Below are 16,413 nucleotides of genomic sequence, written 5' to 3'. Positions count from 1 at the left end.
TGTGTCTGTGTGTCTGTGTGTGTAGCCTGTAGCCTGTAGCCTAACTACAGTAGCAGTAACTACAGTAACTGCAGGCCTGTGTGTGTGTGTGTGTGTGTGCGTGTGCGCGTGTGTATGTGTGTGTGTGTGTGCATGCAGGTCTTACCATGTTACTGTAGGCCTTTGGGGCCAGCTGCTTGAACAGGGGAGCCAGCTCTGTGGCCAGCGTCTGGATGTTACCCCTGAGCTGATCCTCCTGAGAGAAGAAGACACAGCACGAGCACAACAGGTCAGGGCAACACAACACAGCACCACATGAAATAAAGTCTGAAAAAAACTGAGGCAAAGAACTAAGACTTTAATAGTGTTGACATGTCAGCTTTTCAACGTCTTAAAGGGACACTTTGCAACTTTGTAACCTCATCTTTGTTTTATCGTGACGTTAGAATTATAAGGTTCTATCTCCATTTTTGTAAAAATTTAGTTTTTTACATAATCTGATCCATTAGGTGTTTATTAATGCCTGTGTGGTGTTATTTTTAAAATGTTGACATTTTTGAGTTAGTAATTCATAAAATACAAAGGTTCCATCTCACAAAACATAATGGAATGTCAAAACTTTGACGCTCAATATCTCTGAACTGCCCTAAACGGAGATAGAACCTTGTCATTCTAAACGGAGATAGAACCTTATCATTCTAAACGGAGATAGAACCTTGTCATTCTAAACGGAGATAGAACCTTATCATTCTAAACGGAGATAGAACCTTATCATTCTAAGCTCATGATATATCTCTAGCACCACCACACCGGTGTCTACAAACAACCCCAAAAAGAAAACATTGCGAGGTGTTTCCTTTAAAACGGTCGCAGACCACCACACGCTCACCTCTTCGGGGCGTGTTCCTTGCAGTCCGAACTTGCGGGGTATGTTGCTTCGTGCGAACTTGCAGCCGTTGAGGCGGTTGTTCCAGGAGCAGCCGAAGGAGAAGGAGGCGCCACAGCTGTCGGGGTCCTTGCCTTGGCACTCACACGTACGGCTGCAGGGGGCGCCAGAGAGCACAGTCGCAGTCAGCGCTCCATTCAAGTACATCAGCCCCAAAACAACATAGAATCTGTCCAGGTACTGCGTAAGGCCTAAGCTCTTCACTTTATAATAACAATAATAATAATAATAACTTTATTTGTATAGCGCTTTTCCTACAAACGCTGCAGCTCAAAGTGCTCCAATCATTATATAATCTTAATTATTTAAAGGCATTTAGTCATTTAAAGGCAATGATTTTAAGTTCATGCTACTGTGGCAGGTGGTATGCTACTCCGGCTGCCTTGTGACACATGTGACATGGTCAGCTTACGATGTCAAAGGCCACAAGCGTGTTCTACTACGGCTGCCTTGTGACACATGTGACATGGTAAGCTTACGATGTCAAAGGCCACAAGCGTGTTCGGCGCATGGGGGGGGGGGCAGCGAAGGAGGGGGGGGGGGGTACAGCCCCGTCACTCACTCGTCATTGAGACGGCAGCCGCGGACGGTGGGCTTGCCGAACTTGGAGAGGGTGGTGGAGAGCTCGCGGTACAGCTTGTCGCCGAGCCCCTGCGATACGCCCTCCCACGCCATGATGAGGATGATGATGTGGGCGTTGGCACAGTGGTGACCCGCCCGGTGGCGCACCAGACACAGAAGCTTCTCCGTCACGCTGCCACGGCGAATCACCTGGGAGAGGAGGAGGAGGAGGAGGAGGAGGGACAGGGGGAGAGAGAGAGCGGCGGGACAGGGGGGAGACAGAGACAGTAAGAGGGTGAAAGTGTTTCGAGAGAGAAAGGGAAGTAGAGACAGAGAGAGAAAGAGAGAGAGAGAGAGCGAGAGAGCGAGAGGAGTTAAGAGCCAGACTTGACCCTTCTTGTCTCCACCCCCCTCCACACCCCCCCCTCACCCCCCACCTCATGTCTATCAGCCACTAATGGCCTCTAAGCATGGTGGTTGTTTCTGAATCCATAAAGCCATTAGTAGGGTGTCTGAAAGGGTGTGGGAGGAGGGAGGGGGGGAGGGAGGGAGGGAGAGAGGAGGGGGGCAAGGCCACCAGCTGGGAGGGGGGAGGGAGGGACCCCCCCCCCGCCCCCTGCTGTTTTACACTCTGCAAGGTGTCTCCATCTCACATCTCGTTTACTGCCTGCGCCTGTAACTCGCTCCTGATTGGCTGGCAGAGCTGTCAGCACGACGTCTCTCTCTTTCTCTCTCTCTCTCTCTCTCTCTCTCTCTCTCTCTCTCTGTCTCTCTCTCTGTCTCTCTCTCTGTCTCTCTCTCTCTCTCTCTCTCTCTCTCTCTGTCTCTCTCTCTCTCTCTCTCTGTCTCTCTCTCTCTCTCTCTCTCTCTCTCTCTCTCTCTCTGTCTCTGTCTCTGTCTCTGTCTCTGTCTCTGTCTCTGTCTCTGTCTCTGTCTCTGTCTCTGTCTCTGTCTCTGTCTCTGTCTCTGTCTCTGTCTCTGTCTCTGTCTCTGTCTCTCTCTGTCTCTCTCTGTCTCTCTCTCTCTCTCTCTCTCTCTCTCTCTCTGTCTCTGTCTCTGTCTCTGTCTCTGTCTCTGTCTCTGTCTCTCTCTCTCTCTCTCTCTCTCTCTCTCTCTCTCTCTCTCTCTCTCTCTCTCTCTCTCTCTCTCTCTCTCTCTCTCTCTCTCTCTCTCTCTCATTGGTTAACTCGTGTCTCTCGGGGGTGTGCTGCAGCAGCGTAGCGTTCGTTTTGGTTTCAAACGTCTGAGAACATCTACAGCAGACGACGCAAATCTGACGACAGCCTGACGCTCCCAAAGGAGTGGCGGTGGCCTGTACTTGGGGTTTTACACTTGCGTGGAAAACCTTTTTGTGTGGGATTCGTAGGGGGGGGGGGGGGGAGTGTGTTGAGTGGGGGGTTAGGGAGTTGGTCGTGCCGGGGAAGGAGGGGGGGGGGGGATGAGGTGGTTTGCTGGTACTCACCCCCTCGGCGATGGGACATCCCCCAGATCTCTTCCCTTCCCGGCCCGTGTAGAGCACCTTCTCGATGCGTACCGCTTCCCCCTTCTCTCCATACCTGCACACAGGAAAACAAGAGTTGGAGGTGAGCAGGTATGGCACTATAGTATCTTCCAGAACAAAAAGTGCCTTCTCGAGTTTTCAAATGCGTTGGGATACTGTGAATATCCCCAGAATGACAGTTTGGTTCGTTCTGCGCTGGACCGTGGTGTTACCATGGTGATACACGCCAACGTCTGGACCCCTATGTGAGTGGGACACGGGTCCAGAGAAACCTGATGAAGTCCGCCCACAGCCTCGCCGCCCTGGGCCGGCCAGCAGCCTCTCGCACGCCTCTGTTGATATTCACACTTACAAACCAAGCCCAATATAACCATCCCAAAAAACACAGTCAGCCAGTATGTGTGTGTGCGTGTGTGTGTGTGTGTGTGTGCGTGTGTGTGTGTCTGTTGTATGTGAAAGACATTGTCCATGTCTGTTTGTGAATGCATCCCATCTGTGCCTTCAGTATTTGTGTCCCTGTATACTTGTCTCTATGTGGACATAAATAAATGATTAAAATGTGTGCGTGTGTGTGCTTGTGTGTGCTTGTGTGTCTGTGCGTGTATGTGTGTGTGCTTGTGTGTGCCTGTGTGTGTGTGTGTGAATGTGCGGGTATGTGTGTGTGCGTGTGTGTCTGTGTGTACGTGTGCTTGTGTGTGCTTGTGTATCTGTGCATGTATGTGTGTGTGATTGTGTGTGTGCGCCTGTGTGCTTATGTGTGTGTGTTAGGGATGGACGGTTTTTCGGTTAAACCGAAAACCGGGGTTTCTAAAAATATAAACGGTTTTTTATCAAAACCGTCTGAAACCGTTTTTTTTTTTTTTTTTTTGGAAGAATAAAATAGAATAAGAATAAAACTGGAACATGTCACATGTTTGTCGTGTGTGAAAATAACAATGATACAGTCTGAATCTGCCGCGCAATGAGTGAGAGGTTTGGTCAGTTGTGAAGAATAACTGAGGATTAATATCTAATTGGGATTATATTTAAGGGTAACGAATCACTCTATGGGAAAGATAGTTGCCTTCAGTTATTGGTAGATAGGAAAGGTTTTTTACAATTACTCGCTTACATTTAATAAGATCATTTTCGCTGCTCTCTGTAAAGCGCATTGGGTCACTTTTGTGAGAAATGCGCTATAGAAATCAAATGTGATTTGATTTGAAATCAATCAATCAAACTTTATTTATGTTCTATAGCACAAATCATGCATTGAATGTAACTCCAAGTGCAGTATTTACTAAACCACAATATAATAAAACAAGAGCTATACGGATCAAGAGTGTTTGTGCACAGCGCCACTGTGTGTGAAGGCGCTACTGAAAGTGATGACAGAACGCATGTCTCAGAAGATACGCGGTCACTTAGTGACGCAAAGGTAGTTCTGTATTTATCTCTATCTGTATTAGTACATTTATTTTGAAAGCTCTATTTTGACAGCTCTACCATGGGCACTTTTATTTTGATGGGGCATTCTTTGTTGATTGACTTACGACAGTTCAGGACGAGTCAGTCTCGCGGCATGTGGTTTTTATGAAAAGCTTTAAGTATGTTCACTGCATAATTCTAAGTCTAATATTTCAGTGATTATTGAGCAGTATTCAAATATTTAAATACATTGAGCAGCAGCTGAAACTTTGAAGATGCTGTTCCAAGAGATGATCTTCCGTGCAGGCGTGCACCCTGGATCAGCGGAGCTGGTGTGTTAAGTGTTCATGTGTTTTCATGTATGGTGAATACAAAAGTCTGCCTTTCCACTTATATTTGTGAAACTAAGTAGCCTAAATGTGTTGCGACTGTGCTTACGGTGTTTTAATGGTGTTCGACATGAGTGTATTGTAGCAGTAGGGCTCAATAAATAGAAATTGGCGGTCTTTTTTTTTTTTTTTTTGCAAGTTTTTTTTTTTTTTTTTTTTTTTATGTATTTTTCGGTTAACCGGAAAACCGCGGTTTTACTCTCTGACGGTTTTTCGGTTTCAATAATTGGAAACCGTCCATCCCTAGTGTGTGTGTGTGCTTATGTGTGTGTGTGTGTGTGTGCTTGTGTGTCTGTGTGTGTATGTGTGTGTGCTTGTGTGTGCCAGTGTGCGTGTGTGTGTGTGCTTATACGTATGTGTGCGAATGTGCGCGTATGTGTGTGTGCGTGCGTGTTTGTGTGTGTGTGCGTGTGTGTGCACCTGTGTGCGTTCGTGTGTGTGCGTGTGCTTATGTGTGTGTGAACGTGCGCGTATGTCCCTGTGTGCGTCACATCAGATGTCCCGCTCACAGCTCAACCTTTCCCCCCGCCTGCATCATACCTGTCATTCTGATCATGCGTCCCCCCTGAACGGGCCTAGCCCGGCTAACACATGTGCTTCTGGTGAATGAGAACCCATTCAGGGCCCGCCAGGCGGTGGGAGGGGAGCGGGCTCTCTCTCCACAGGGGTGGGCCGCGAGGGGATCAGAGGTGGAGCGGGAGGTCAGCCAGGAGACTATGGAGGGCTTTAGTTCTTACGTCACCTCTCAAACAAACAAAGGGAGCCACCCCCCCTCCCCCTCCCACCCTACCCACAACACCACCCCCCCACACACACTCACTCTGCCCTCTCAAGCGACTGATGAGTCACCGCTCTAAAGAAACAGAAATGCCTCTCACAATATGACCAGTCACTCCCCCTGGCTTCAGCCCCTAGCCCACCACACGTGAGGACCCGGGAGGTCGACCATGTTGAATCCGCAAAAGGCCAATGAGATACTCCTGTCTGCTCCTACAGAGCCTGACTCTTAATGGCAGTGAATTGGTAAATGACGATTGAAATGAAAAGGATTTCTGTTCCGATTTCTGGAAGCCAATCTCGTGTTTTGCAGCCTTTTGTTGTGTATGTAATATGCCCCAATCACTTCCCATTGTAGGCTCGTGAAGGGTAATCACTGGTGCCGGTAAGTTGCTCAAAACCAAGCGAATTCACCACATCAGCAGTCAGAGTCTGTACCCGTCTAATAATAAAGCAGAGGGAGAGCTGGGAAGAGTGATGCTAGCTCACAGCTGTGAGTGGGTTTGGTGCCAGGTAGGGATGGACGGTTTTTCGGTTAAACCGAAAACCGGGGTTTATAAAAATAGAAACGTTTTTTTATCAAAACCGTCTGAAACCGTTTTTTTTTTTTGGAAGAATAAAATAGAATAAGAATAAAACTGGAACATGTCACATGTTTGTCGTGTGTGAAAATAACAATGATACAGTCTGAATCTGCCGCGCAATGAGTGAGAGGTTTGGTCAGTTGTGAAGAATAACTGAGGATTAATATCTAATTGGGATTATATTTAAGGGTAACGAATCACTCTATGGGAAAGATAGTTGCCTTCAGTTATTGGTAGATAGGAAAGGTTTTTTACAATTACTCGCTTACATTTAATAAGATCATTTTAGCTGCTCTCTGTAAAGCGCATTGGGTCACTTTTGTGAGAAATGCGCTATAGAAATAAAATGTGATTTGATTTGATATCAATCAATCAATCAAACTTTATTTATGTTCTATAGCACAAATCATGCATTGAATGTAACTCCAAGTGCAGTATTTAATAAACCACAATATAATAAAACAAGAGCTATACGGATCAAGAGTGTTTGTGCACAGCGCCACTGTGTGTGAAGGCGCTACTGAAAGTGATGACAGAACGCATGTCTCAGAAGATACGCGGTCACTTAGTGACGCAACGGTAGTTCTGGATTGCCCGGTGTACCACCCACCCAACGGGATGCATGGTCTGTCGGTATTAGATGACGAGACGATGACGTGGCTTCTGGAGGGGTGTCCAGAAATATAGCCCGGGTGAGCCCCTCAACCAGGTCTCGGGGTGGTAAAAGGGTAGCCCCTCGGCCCCGAGCCTGGTGGAGTGGAGAGGAAAAACAACTACCCATACGCCGAAGAAGAAGTTCTGTATTTATCTCTATCTGTATTAGTACATTTATTTTGAAAGCTCTATTTTGACAGCTCTACCATGGGCACTTTTATTTTGATGGGGCATTCTTTGTTGATTGACTTACGACAGTTCAGGACGAGTCAGTCTCGCGGCATGTGGTTTTTATGAAAAGCTTTAAGTATGTTCACTGCATAATTCTAAGTCTAATATTTCAGTGATTATTGAGCAGTATTCAAATATTTAAATACATTGAGCAGCAGCTGAAACTTTGTCTAAGAACCAAGATATTGAGAAAGCAGTTCATTCAATGAAGACGCTGTTCCAAGAGATGATCTTCCGTACAGGCGTGCACCCTGGATCAGCGGAGCTGGTGTGTTAAGTGTTCATGTGTTTTCATGTATGGTGTAGCTTACAAAAGTCTGCCTTTCCACTTATATTTGTGAAACTAAGTAGCCTAAATGTGTTGCGACTGTGCTTACGGTGTTTTAATGGTGTTCGACATGAGTGTATTGTAGCAGTAGGGCTCAATAATTTGAAACTAGCGCTCTTTTTTCTTTTTTTAAATTTTACAAATAATTGGAAACCGTCCATCCCTAGTGCCAGGGCTCCAGCAGCCCTACACAACCTTCTGTTCACAAGAAGAGAGAGAGAGAGAGAGAGAGAGAGAGAGAGAGAGAGAGAGAGAGAGAGAGAGAGAGAGAGAGAGAGAGAGAGAGAGAGAGAGAGAGAGAGAGCAAGAGAAGGGGAGGGAAGGGAGGAAGGGAGTGTCAAAGAGAGTTCTGGTTAGGGAGAAATAACCAGGGGAGAGAGGCTCATCGCTTTCATATGTCTCAAACGCCTTTTTTGTTTTGGGGTCGTGAGGTTTTTCTGTCTCTTCCCTCTGGCCTAGTCCAGATGTCTCACCTGGACTCCATCAGCTCTCGTATGGAGGCCACAGTCGGCCCGGAGCCCAGGTGGTTGTAGTAGGGGCCCTCGTCTTTCTCCAGGATTTGTTCTATGAGGGAGAGAGAGAAAGGGAGAGAGAGGAGAGAGAGAGAGAGAGAAAACACAGAGGTCAGGGTTAGACATGACCTCCATACATACAGTACAGTACACTCTTTAAAAGGTGCAGCGCCATGAAGGGTTCTCCGCCTGTCCCTGTGAGAGAACCCTTTGAAGAAGCCCTTTTATTTTGGGTTCCTTGGAGAGAACCCTTTTCCAACAGAAGGGTTCCTCGCAGGGTTCTCCCAAAGGGACAGCCGGTAGAACCGTGTGTAAGTAACCTCAAGATGCAGGATCAGAGCTAAACAAGCTTACTGCTCACATCTAACAGGCCACGGAGGCGAAGAGGAACCGTGGCTAGATGTGACCATGTTACACACACACACACACACTTCCTCTAGGCAGTGACTGTTATCACTGGGAGCATGGCTGGTGGCACTATGCACAGAAGAAGCAGAGCTGTTTGTGAGAGTGAGTGAGTCAAGATGTGTCTGTGTGTGTAAAGGAGTGTGTGTGTGTGTGTGTGTGTGTGTGTGTGTGTGTTTGTGTGCGGTGTGTGTGTGTGTGTGTGTGTGTGTGTGTGTCTGGTTCTGAGGTAATCTGAGGTCACATACCACTGACAGTGGAGGGGAGGCAGCCAGGGCGTGGTCAGAGGCAGGAAGTGCTACGTAGGAGGGGCATGCATACATTCTTGTGGAAATAGTTGTGTGAGGGGGAACAGTGGCTCTCTTCTTCTGAACAGCTGAGCAGAATGAAGTAGAGTAGAAAACCCTGCTTGCTGTGTGTGTGTGTGTGTGTGTGTGTGTGTGTGTGTGTGGAAGGGGAACATAGAGAGAGAAGTAGAAAGAGAGAGATAAAGAGAGAGTGGTCACCTCTGGGGGAGAATGTACTGCACATCACACGTGTTTAATGTACTGCACATCACACGCTAACACGGCCCCGCTAACGTACTTAGTGTGACCTTGATGCTTGCGTGTGTAGATCTACACTAAGAGGGCCGCCGTTCACTCACCCACGCAGTCGCAGAGGGGGAACTCGGCCTGGGCGGCCTTGGCGGGGGGGTCGAGCAGACTCTTGGTCGGCGTGTCCAGGTAGCTGAAAGGGGACTCCAGGAAGCCTCGCAGGGAGGGGTCGGACGGAAAGCCATCCTTCATCGGGGTGTCGAACCCTCCCCCTCCGTCCGAGGAGAAGCACGCCGTGGTGGAGAGGACGGTCAACCCCCCAGAGCTCTCGATCTTCCTGCGTTTGGAGAGCGGCGGAGCGACGGTGAAGGGGTCCTCCAGCATGCGGTGTTGCTGCTGCTGTTCCAGGAGGAGGGCCTCCTGGTGAAGGGAGAGAGGAGGAGGCCGAGCGGCCCTGTTGTCCACAGTGAGGGCCGGCGGTGGTTTCTGTGAGGAGATCTGACTGTGAGGCAGGAAGGTGGGCAGGGAGGCTTTCTGCTTGGTCTTCTTGATGACGATCTGCTTGGGCTTGGGCAGCGGGGGACCCTGGGCGAGCATCCCGCCCATCATGGGGTGGTGTTGCTGCTTGAGGAGGTGAGGCGAGGAGTTCTGGGCGCTCTTCCTCCTCTTGGGCTCCTTGGGCTCCTGCTTGATGCTCGCCGCCGGGGGGAGAAGCTGCTTCTGCTGCTGCTGCTCCATGGACGACCCTCTGCCGTGCAGGGCACTGCCCTCCTCGTCGCTGGAGTGTCGGCTCACCCCATTGGTCGTCTCCAGGCTCAGCGCGCCTTCCTCGAGGCGGTCATGTGACCCGATTTCGATCTGGCCTTCTCTTCTGGGGCCATCCACTGAACCCACGTCCAATACGGTCTGAGAGAGAGAGAGATAGAGAGAGAGAGAGAGAGAGAGAGAGAGAGAGAGAGAGAGAGAGAGAGAGAGAGAGAGAGAGAGAGAGAGAGAGAGAGAGAGATTAGAGGTCAGATGAAACCAAATAACCAGGAAAAAAAGAGGCGGCTATATCGTATTCTGTAAAGGCCAGGTATCGTGTACTATGACAGGAACTATAACACCGCAGAAGCAACCCATTCACCAAGCGAGAGAAAGTCCTGAGAATTAGAGACTTCTGGCTAGAGTCCATTCCACACCTCACAGGTCTTGGTCTGAGTTTCCCTCTCTCCCCCCCTCTCCCTCTCTCTCTTTCTCTCTCTCACACAATGTCAGCTCAGTTGGGTTGAGGAGCTGAGTTAACCGTGGCTTCCACAGAGTGTTTTCATAATGAGTGAGTGTGACATCATCGCACCGGTAGACACACACACACACACACACAAACTACACATCAGTCAGACCATTGAAAGGCTTACACCGCAAACACTATGAACTTACAAACCAGAATACAGAAAGGGCAATACATTAGGAGCAGCATCCATTACACTGTTTGTCTCGATGCCTTAGTCTGCAGCTAGAGGTGGTATTATATTGTAGGCTCCAAAATGATTTTATTGTCTAAATCCTGGCAAGAAACACAGGGTTTCTGCTGATCCACATCCCCACTCAGGGGACTTCAACAGAACTGTGGCCAACAACTATCATTACATCCAGGCACCAGGATACTCTGTGGATGAAATACGTGTGCGAAGGTTCGATAGAGGAGACTTCAGGGCTTAAAGTGGGAAAAAATCCTGTGCCTGAAACTTTTTCTTGGGGAGGGGGGTCACAAACTGATTAAATCACTTAAGGCCAAACTGATTGCATCACTTATTAACACTAGGAAAGCCGTGAGGTGTCATCGGGCACCAGTGAGTACCAAAAAAATTCTACCATTGCACTCGATCAAATGTCAGGACCCTCCTTTCATGACTTTTCCTAGATATGTGCGTTCTACCACCCAGCATCTTTACATTTTCAAAATCGAGTTAGTATAAAGCGATTTTGCAGTATTTCTGTGTGTGCCTGTGTATTTGCCTTGGGATTCGGCTGCCATCTTTTTCTCCAAGGCTGCAATTCTCTTTTATATCAGCAGAGGTAGCAAGGGGGCACACACTGTGCTCAACCTTCAGGCTTCAGTGCTGAATTAGATACAGTGGATAAGACTGATATTTGTAACATAATGTGTTTATATATAGGCTATATATAGCAATAGTGATACATAAGATATGTATATGTACAGACAGTTATGAAAATGATAAACTGTACAGTATGTCTCCCAATCCCTTCAGATTTGTTGGAGCTGAGGGTTTTTTTTCACAGCGGGTTTACCCAAGTTCCATGCAATAGTGATAAGATATTATGATATGTGTAGCCTATGTACAGTTATGAATGATACACTGCACAGTATGTACCTATCAAGTTGTGTGGTGCATGCATAGCTACTGCAGCAAAGTAATTGCAGTAACCTACGTTTGATTATGCCTGTACTCATCAACGAATATTATATAACGAACGGATATTTATAATATTGTATATAATGTTTTTTTTGTATATAATGTTATTGTATAATGTCCCACTCATAGTTTTCATGTTATTGGACTGATATAGTGAAGACAGACAGGAAAGTAAGGAGAAGAAGGGCCGACATATGTGTGCACGACCACGGTGCTAGACCACTGGACCATGTTAGGCCACCAGTATATTGATAATTGATAATAAGATATTGATCATGTATTTCGCTGCCGCAGAAAGTCAATCAAAATCGTGTGAAACGACGTGTGTTGTGCATTGAATGACACTATTTAGCCTACAGCGCTGTCAATTTTCAAATAATGCAATAGGATATAGTATATATGAATTTACAGAAACACATCATCATGAATGGAAACACGCAAGAGCGTGTATTACACGCTTACAATGCTTACAAGCTTACAGCAGTCGCCGGGCTGATGTTACGGCCGGCGTGAAGTTCACGACAAATAAACACGACAGGCTTGTGCATCTCTGTGAAGCTCATAATTATGATAACACAATATTGCAATATTTATTACTATTATTTTTGTATAATAATAATCAACCATCATTCGTTAGTAATGAAAACTCCCGCAGTCCCGATCAATCTACTCTCCACTTTACACATTACATAACCAAGATTTCTTTTGACATCACAACAATGTCAACACAATCACAACAGAATCTTATTTTATCCAACCAGGTTTTATATTTTGATTATGACATCATGTCTTTCAACATTGTCACACTTTTCATTACACACATTAGCGGCATCAAAAATGATGGGCTGGGCGTGCGAGGGAGCGTGCTTATTCTGGCAGATTGTGAAATATTAAAACCAATAACATTCTGAATGATTTATCATTCTGTACTCTTTCTCTCCTTTCTTTCATGTATTTTCTTTCAGCTCTTTTCACTAATATAGGTGAAACTAACTATAACAGGTTGCGGCACATGCAGGTACGCGCTCCTGTGAGATCATTCAACTTTCAAGTTTATTTGTCATTATACCAAATACAATTATATAATGTAATCAAAATAAAAAGAATGAACATATTCAGCCATTCCATATAATCACATGTAACAACCCCTGTGAGCAGTTGCAGGGGCTGACAGGCTGATGTTACCGGCGAAGTTCACGACAAATAAACAGACTTTATCACTGTGAAGCTCATAACTATGATAACACAATATTGCAATATTTATTACTATTGTTTTTCCCTGCTTCTCTGCACATAGGAACTTTATGCATTTTTAGAGGTAGTGATCTTGTCATTTTCTCTTCTTGTGCGACATCGCCATCCAGCGATCTTTGTGCGTCAGTACACACTCCCCCATTGTGAAGAGTGGTCGTGTAATTCGACACCTCGTCGCGCTAAAAGTAGGTGAAAAAACGTTGCGCCTCTAGTGTTAAGCCACTATCACTAAAACAATAGATCAATAGATCTCCATCAAGTAGAATACTGATGACTAGTGACCAGTCATGCACGAGGGCTGACGAGTTGGCGATGTTTACTTTCCTGCTGGCTAGGTGTTGTGTTGTTACTTATCCAGATCATCACCAAAAAATCGAACAAGGACATTGAGGATTTTGTACATGTTAAGATTAGTAGCTTCGTCGATATTCATTGAAAACGTTGCTTTTTTTAAGCTTTTCACACAGCCGTTTTTTAAATTCCGGGGCAAGGCCATGTGTGTAGCTGGCGTGCTTATTGGAAACGGACAGCTTTGTCAGTGCATTTCTGTCTTCTGATAGCTTCTTGCACAAATCGACGAGTGGCTGAGCCATTGTGAAAGACAGATCATGTTCAGCTACTGTATAAACGCGCACACTCAGATCTTTTGCTCGCAAACACGGTCGGTCATTGAAGATGAAGTGGTAGGCTACCTGTCGCCGTCGCTCCCGGCAAGGTTGTTGTATGAGCAAGCGCTCGAACCGAAGCTTGGTGACCGGGATCTGAGACATGTCGAGCAATAACCTTCTTCCCACTACTATACTATATACTATACTATATACAGTATATGTATATATAGCCACCCTGCGTTGGTGGCTATGTAGTAGATAGATTAGCTAGTAGTTAGCTGTGTGCTGTCAACCGTCGACAAGCTGACTAACTAGATTTTGTTGCGGTCGTGATAAACACAGCCGGGCATTGCCCTTGTACAATGAATAACTATAGCATATTACCCTGTTTAATACATAATAATGTATAATAACTATAGCATATTACCCTGTAACTATAGCATATTTCCTTTTCTACTTACGAGGTGCGACCGTTGGTGTCTCCGCTGCTCTCAAATGAGTCTCGAGTCTTTCTGAGGTAAACGTTCTCGCGAGACCAGTTCTCTTCGGCGCCGAAAGCAGAACGGCGCGAAGAGTCAAAGGCTGCGTCTACGGCAAGGTTGTTGTATGAGCAAGCGCTCGAACCGAAGCTTGATGACCGGGATCTGAGGCATGTCGAGCAATAACCTTCTTCCCACTACTATACTATATACTATACTATATGTATATATATATATATATATACTATAGTATATACTATACTGCCGTAGACGAGTTTCTTTGAGCACGGCGTACAGAAACAAGCACCTGGCTCCCTCAGTTTGAGGCACCACGTCCATAAGGCTTCCCCTCACTACTCTCCTCTATCAATGCCCAGCGCCATTTATTCCTTACTCCTCGTTCTAGTATAGCTGTGTCTTCGCCATGTTTAAGAAACTTGGCTTCCATTTTAATAGACTCTTACTAAAGTTAGCGAGATAGCGGGCTGCTAAAAGCGAACGTCTCTACAAGCTAACATTACACTCATTCAAACTTCTTAAGGCCCGCCCCACTACTCTGCCTCCGATTGGCTAGAAGTCATTGGTTGGCTTGAGCAATGTGATACCATTGGTAGGCGGAACTGTCTCTTTGCTGAAGATGACTCTTTAAATTACGATGTAAACAAATAGCATGTGATTTATTTATTTTTTATTGCTCAAAATTCCCCTGCGCCGGAAATCTGGCACCGTGCCGGAGAACTTTAAGCCCTGTATATAGAAAATAAATAGATCCCTAACCCACCTCCATCCCCTCGTATGCGTGTGTGTATGTGTGTGTGTGTGTGTGTGTGTGTGTGTGTATGGTCCCACCTGTTGTCTGGTGATGTGCTCCGCGGGGTCCTGGTCCACCTCCATCCCCTGGTCCTCCAGGGGCAGGAAGTCCTCCCCGCCGTCAGGCTCGTCACCGTCGTCCCTGGCAACAGCCATCCCAGCATCCCCTGCTGCTTGCCCTGCGCCCTCTGGACATGACACAGACAACGCGGAGCTCAGAGGGCCGGGTCATGACGTAGTTCGTTACATAACACAGCATACTGCAGTGTTTCCCCTAGGTTTGCTGCCTTGGGGGGGTGGCATGGACCGTGGCATGGACCCCCCCAATTATTTTATTTATAATCTAATAAGAGGTATACATTGATCCATATCAATTTATAACATAATTATAATTGAATATTGGATTGCTGTGGGCAATGCAGTCAGATAATGTCATTTTGACTTTACTCTCACCTGAAAAAAAAGCGTATGTCCAACTATAAAAACAGACATTTCCATTGCTTCAATCCACTGTCCATGTACTGTAAATATGCCATTATGGTATTACCATAAAGCCCAATTCTAGCAGAATAAGAAAGATAGTATATCTACTTTAAGTAAAATAATAAAGTGCATCCAGTTAGCTCTTTAGCTGGCATGTGTGCAGCAGACTAGCTCATCTAATCACCTCTGAGCTAGCTAGTTAGCTTGCTAGTTCTTTGACACTATTTTACACTTTGAACCAATTTGCACTGTTAGAACACTCAGCAATTATATTTGCTAACCTTTCAACTTGCTTACTTTCCATCTGCAGACATCTCACCCGGCAAAAACTATCTCGCGTCGCACGCGCACACTCGCGCACAATCTTGTACGCGAGTGTGTCCAGCCCGAAGCGAAGTGTGGAGATAGGTTTGGCTATGCGAGACTACTGGCGGACTAACGTTACCAACGAGCCTATGGGCTTGCCACTCGCCAGATTCGGGTTGGGTGCATTTAAAAAAAGCGGATATTTTAGCCTGCTTGTCAGATGTTTGGTGTTTACGTCCGTAATAATTCCTCTTTCTTGGGGGGGCGAGGGGTTCCGTTGCAATGGTAGGGGAAACACTGTACTGCACATACTGTCCGTCAGTTCAGACGGCACTAGGGGTGTAGCGGGTCAGTTGGCCCACGGTTCGGTATGAACCTCGGTTTTTGGGTCACGGTACGTGTTTTGTGGAAAGAAGAGAAAACCAATATGCTACTATTTATTTACAGACTGTCACTTTACTTTATTTTGCTTATACTTATGGAACTTTAACATCCAGACACATTCCAGAATATGACTGGTATATTCTAATATTAAAAAATATAAATATATATAAACAAAAAAACAAAAAAAGTGTAAACAAAAACAATTATAAACCGACTTTTAATGGAACGCATCATAAACCGAAAAACCGTATTGAACAGTGGATGGCGATCCGTACCGTTCAATATAAAACCGAGAACCGTTGCACCCCTAGATGGCACACTTTAAACATGGCGTGCGATTTTTTACGAGATCTCAGACGCACACGCATAATCAATGTTAAAACAGGGCTGGTGTTTTAGCGTGTCTCTACTGTTAATGCTACAGACTACAGAGGGGGCGGGGCCTAACTGACTGACCAGCAGTGACTTATGTTTACATTATACACACTGTTTTTATTTTCACTTTTCGTTTTTTCGTTTTTTATTTCTTTATTATTTATTGATTTCATGTCTTTAGTCTTAGTCCTGGATTCTATTTTTAGTTTGCTGTCTAAGTCCAGTCTTGTTTTGGTTCACTTGAACTTGCACTATTACTTACGTATATAATATTATTATTATTATTATTATATTACTTATATTATATTACTTATATTTACCAAATGTTATTGTATTGTATAGTTGTTGAAAAAACCTCAATAAACAGAGGGGGCGGGGCCTCACCGTTGGACTCAAACAGAGCCATGGGGATGAAGGGCCTGCCCTCCGTCAGCGCGTCCCTCAGCTTCTCCAGGGGCTCAGTAGGAAGCAGAGACACGGGGACCAG

The sequence above is a fragment of the Nansenia antarctica genome, assembly GCF_963989245.1.
Source record: "Nansenia antarctica genome assembly, chromosome: 8".
NCBI lineage: Eukaryota > Metazoa > Chordata > Actinopteri > Argentiniformes > Microstomatidae > Nansenia > Nansenia antarctica.
Note: the sequence above shows the minus strand (reverse complement) of the source record.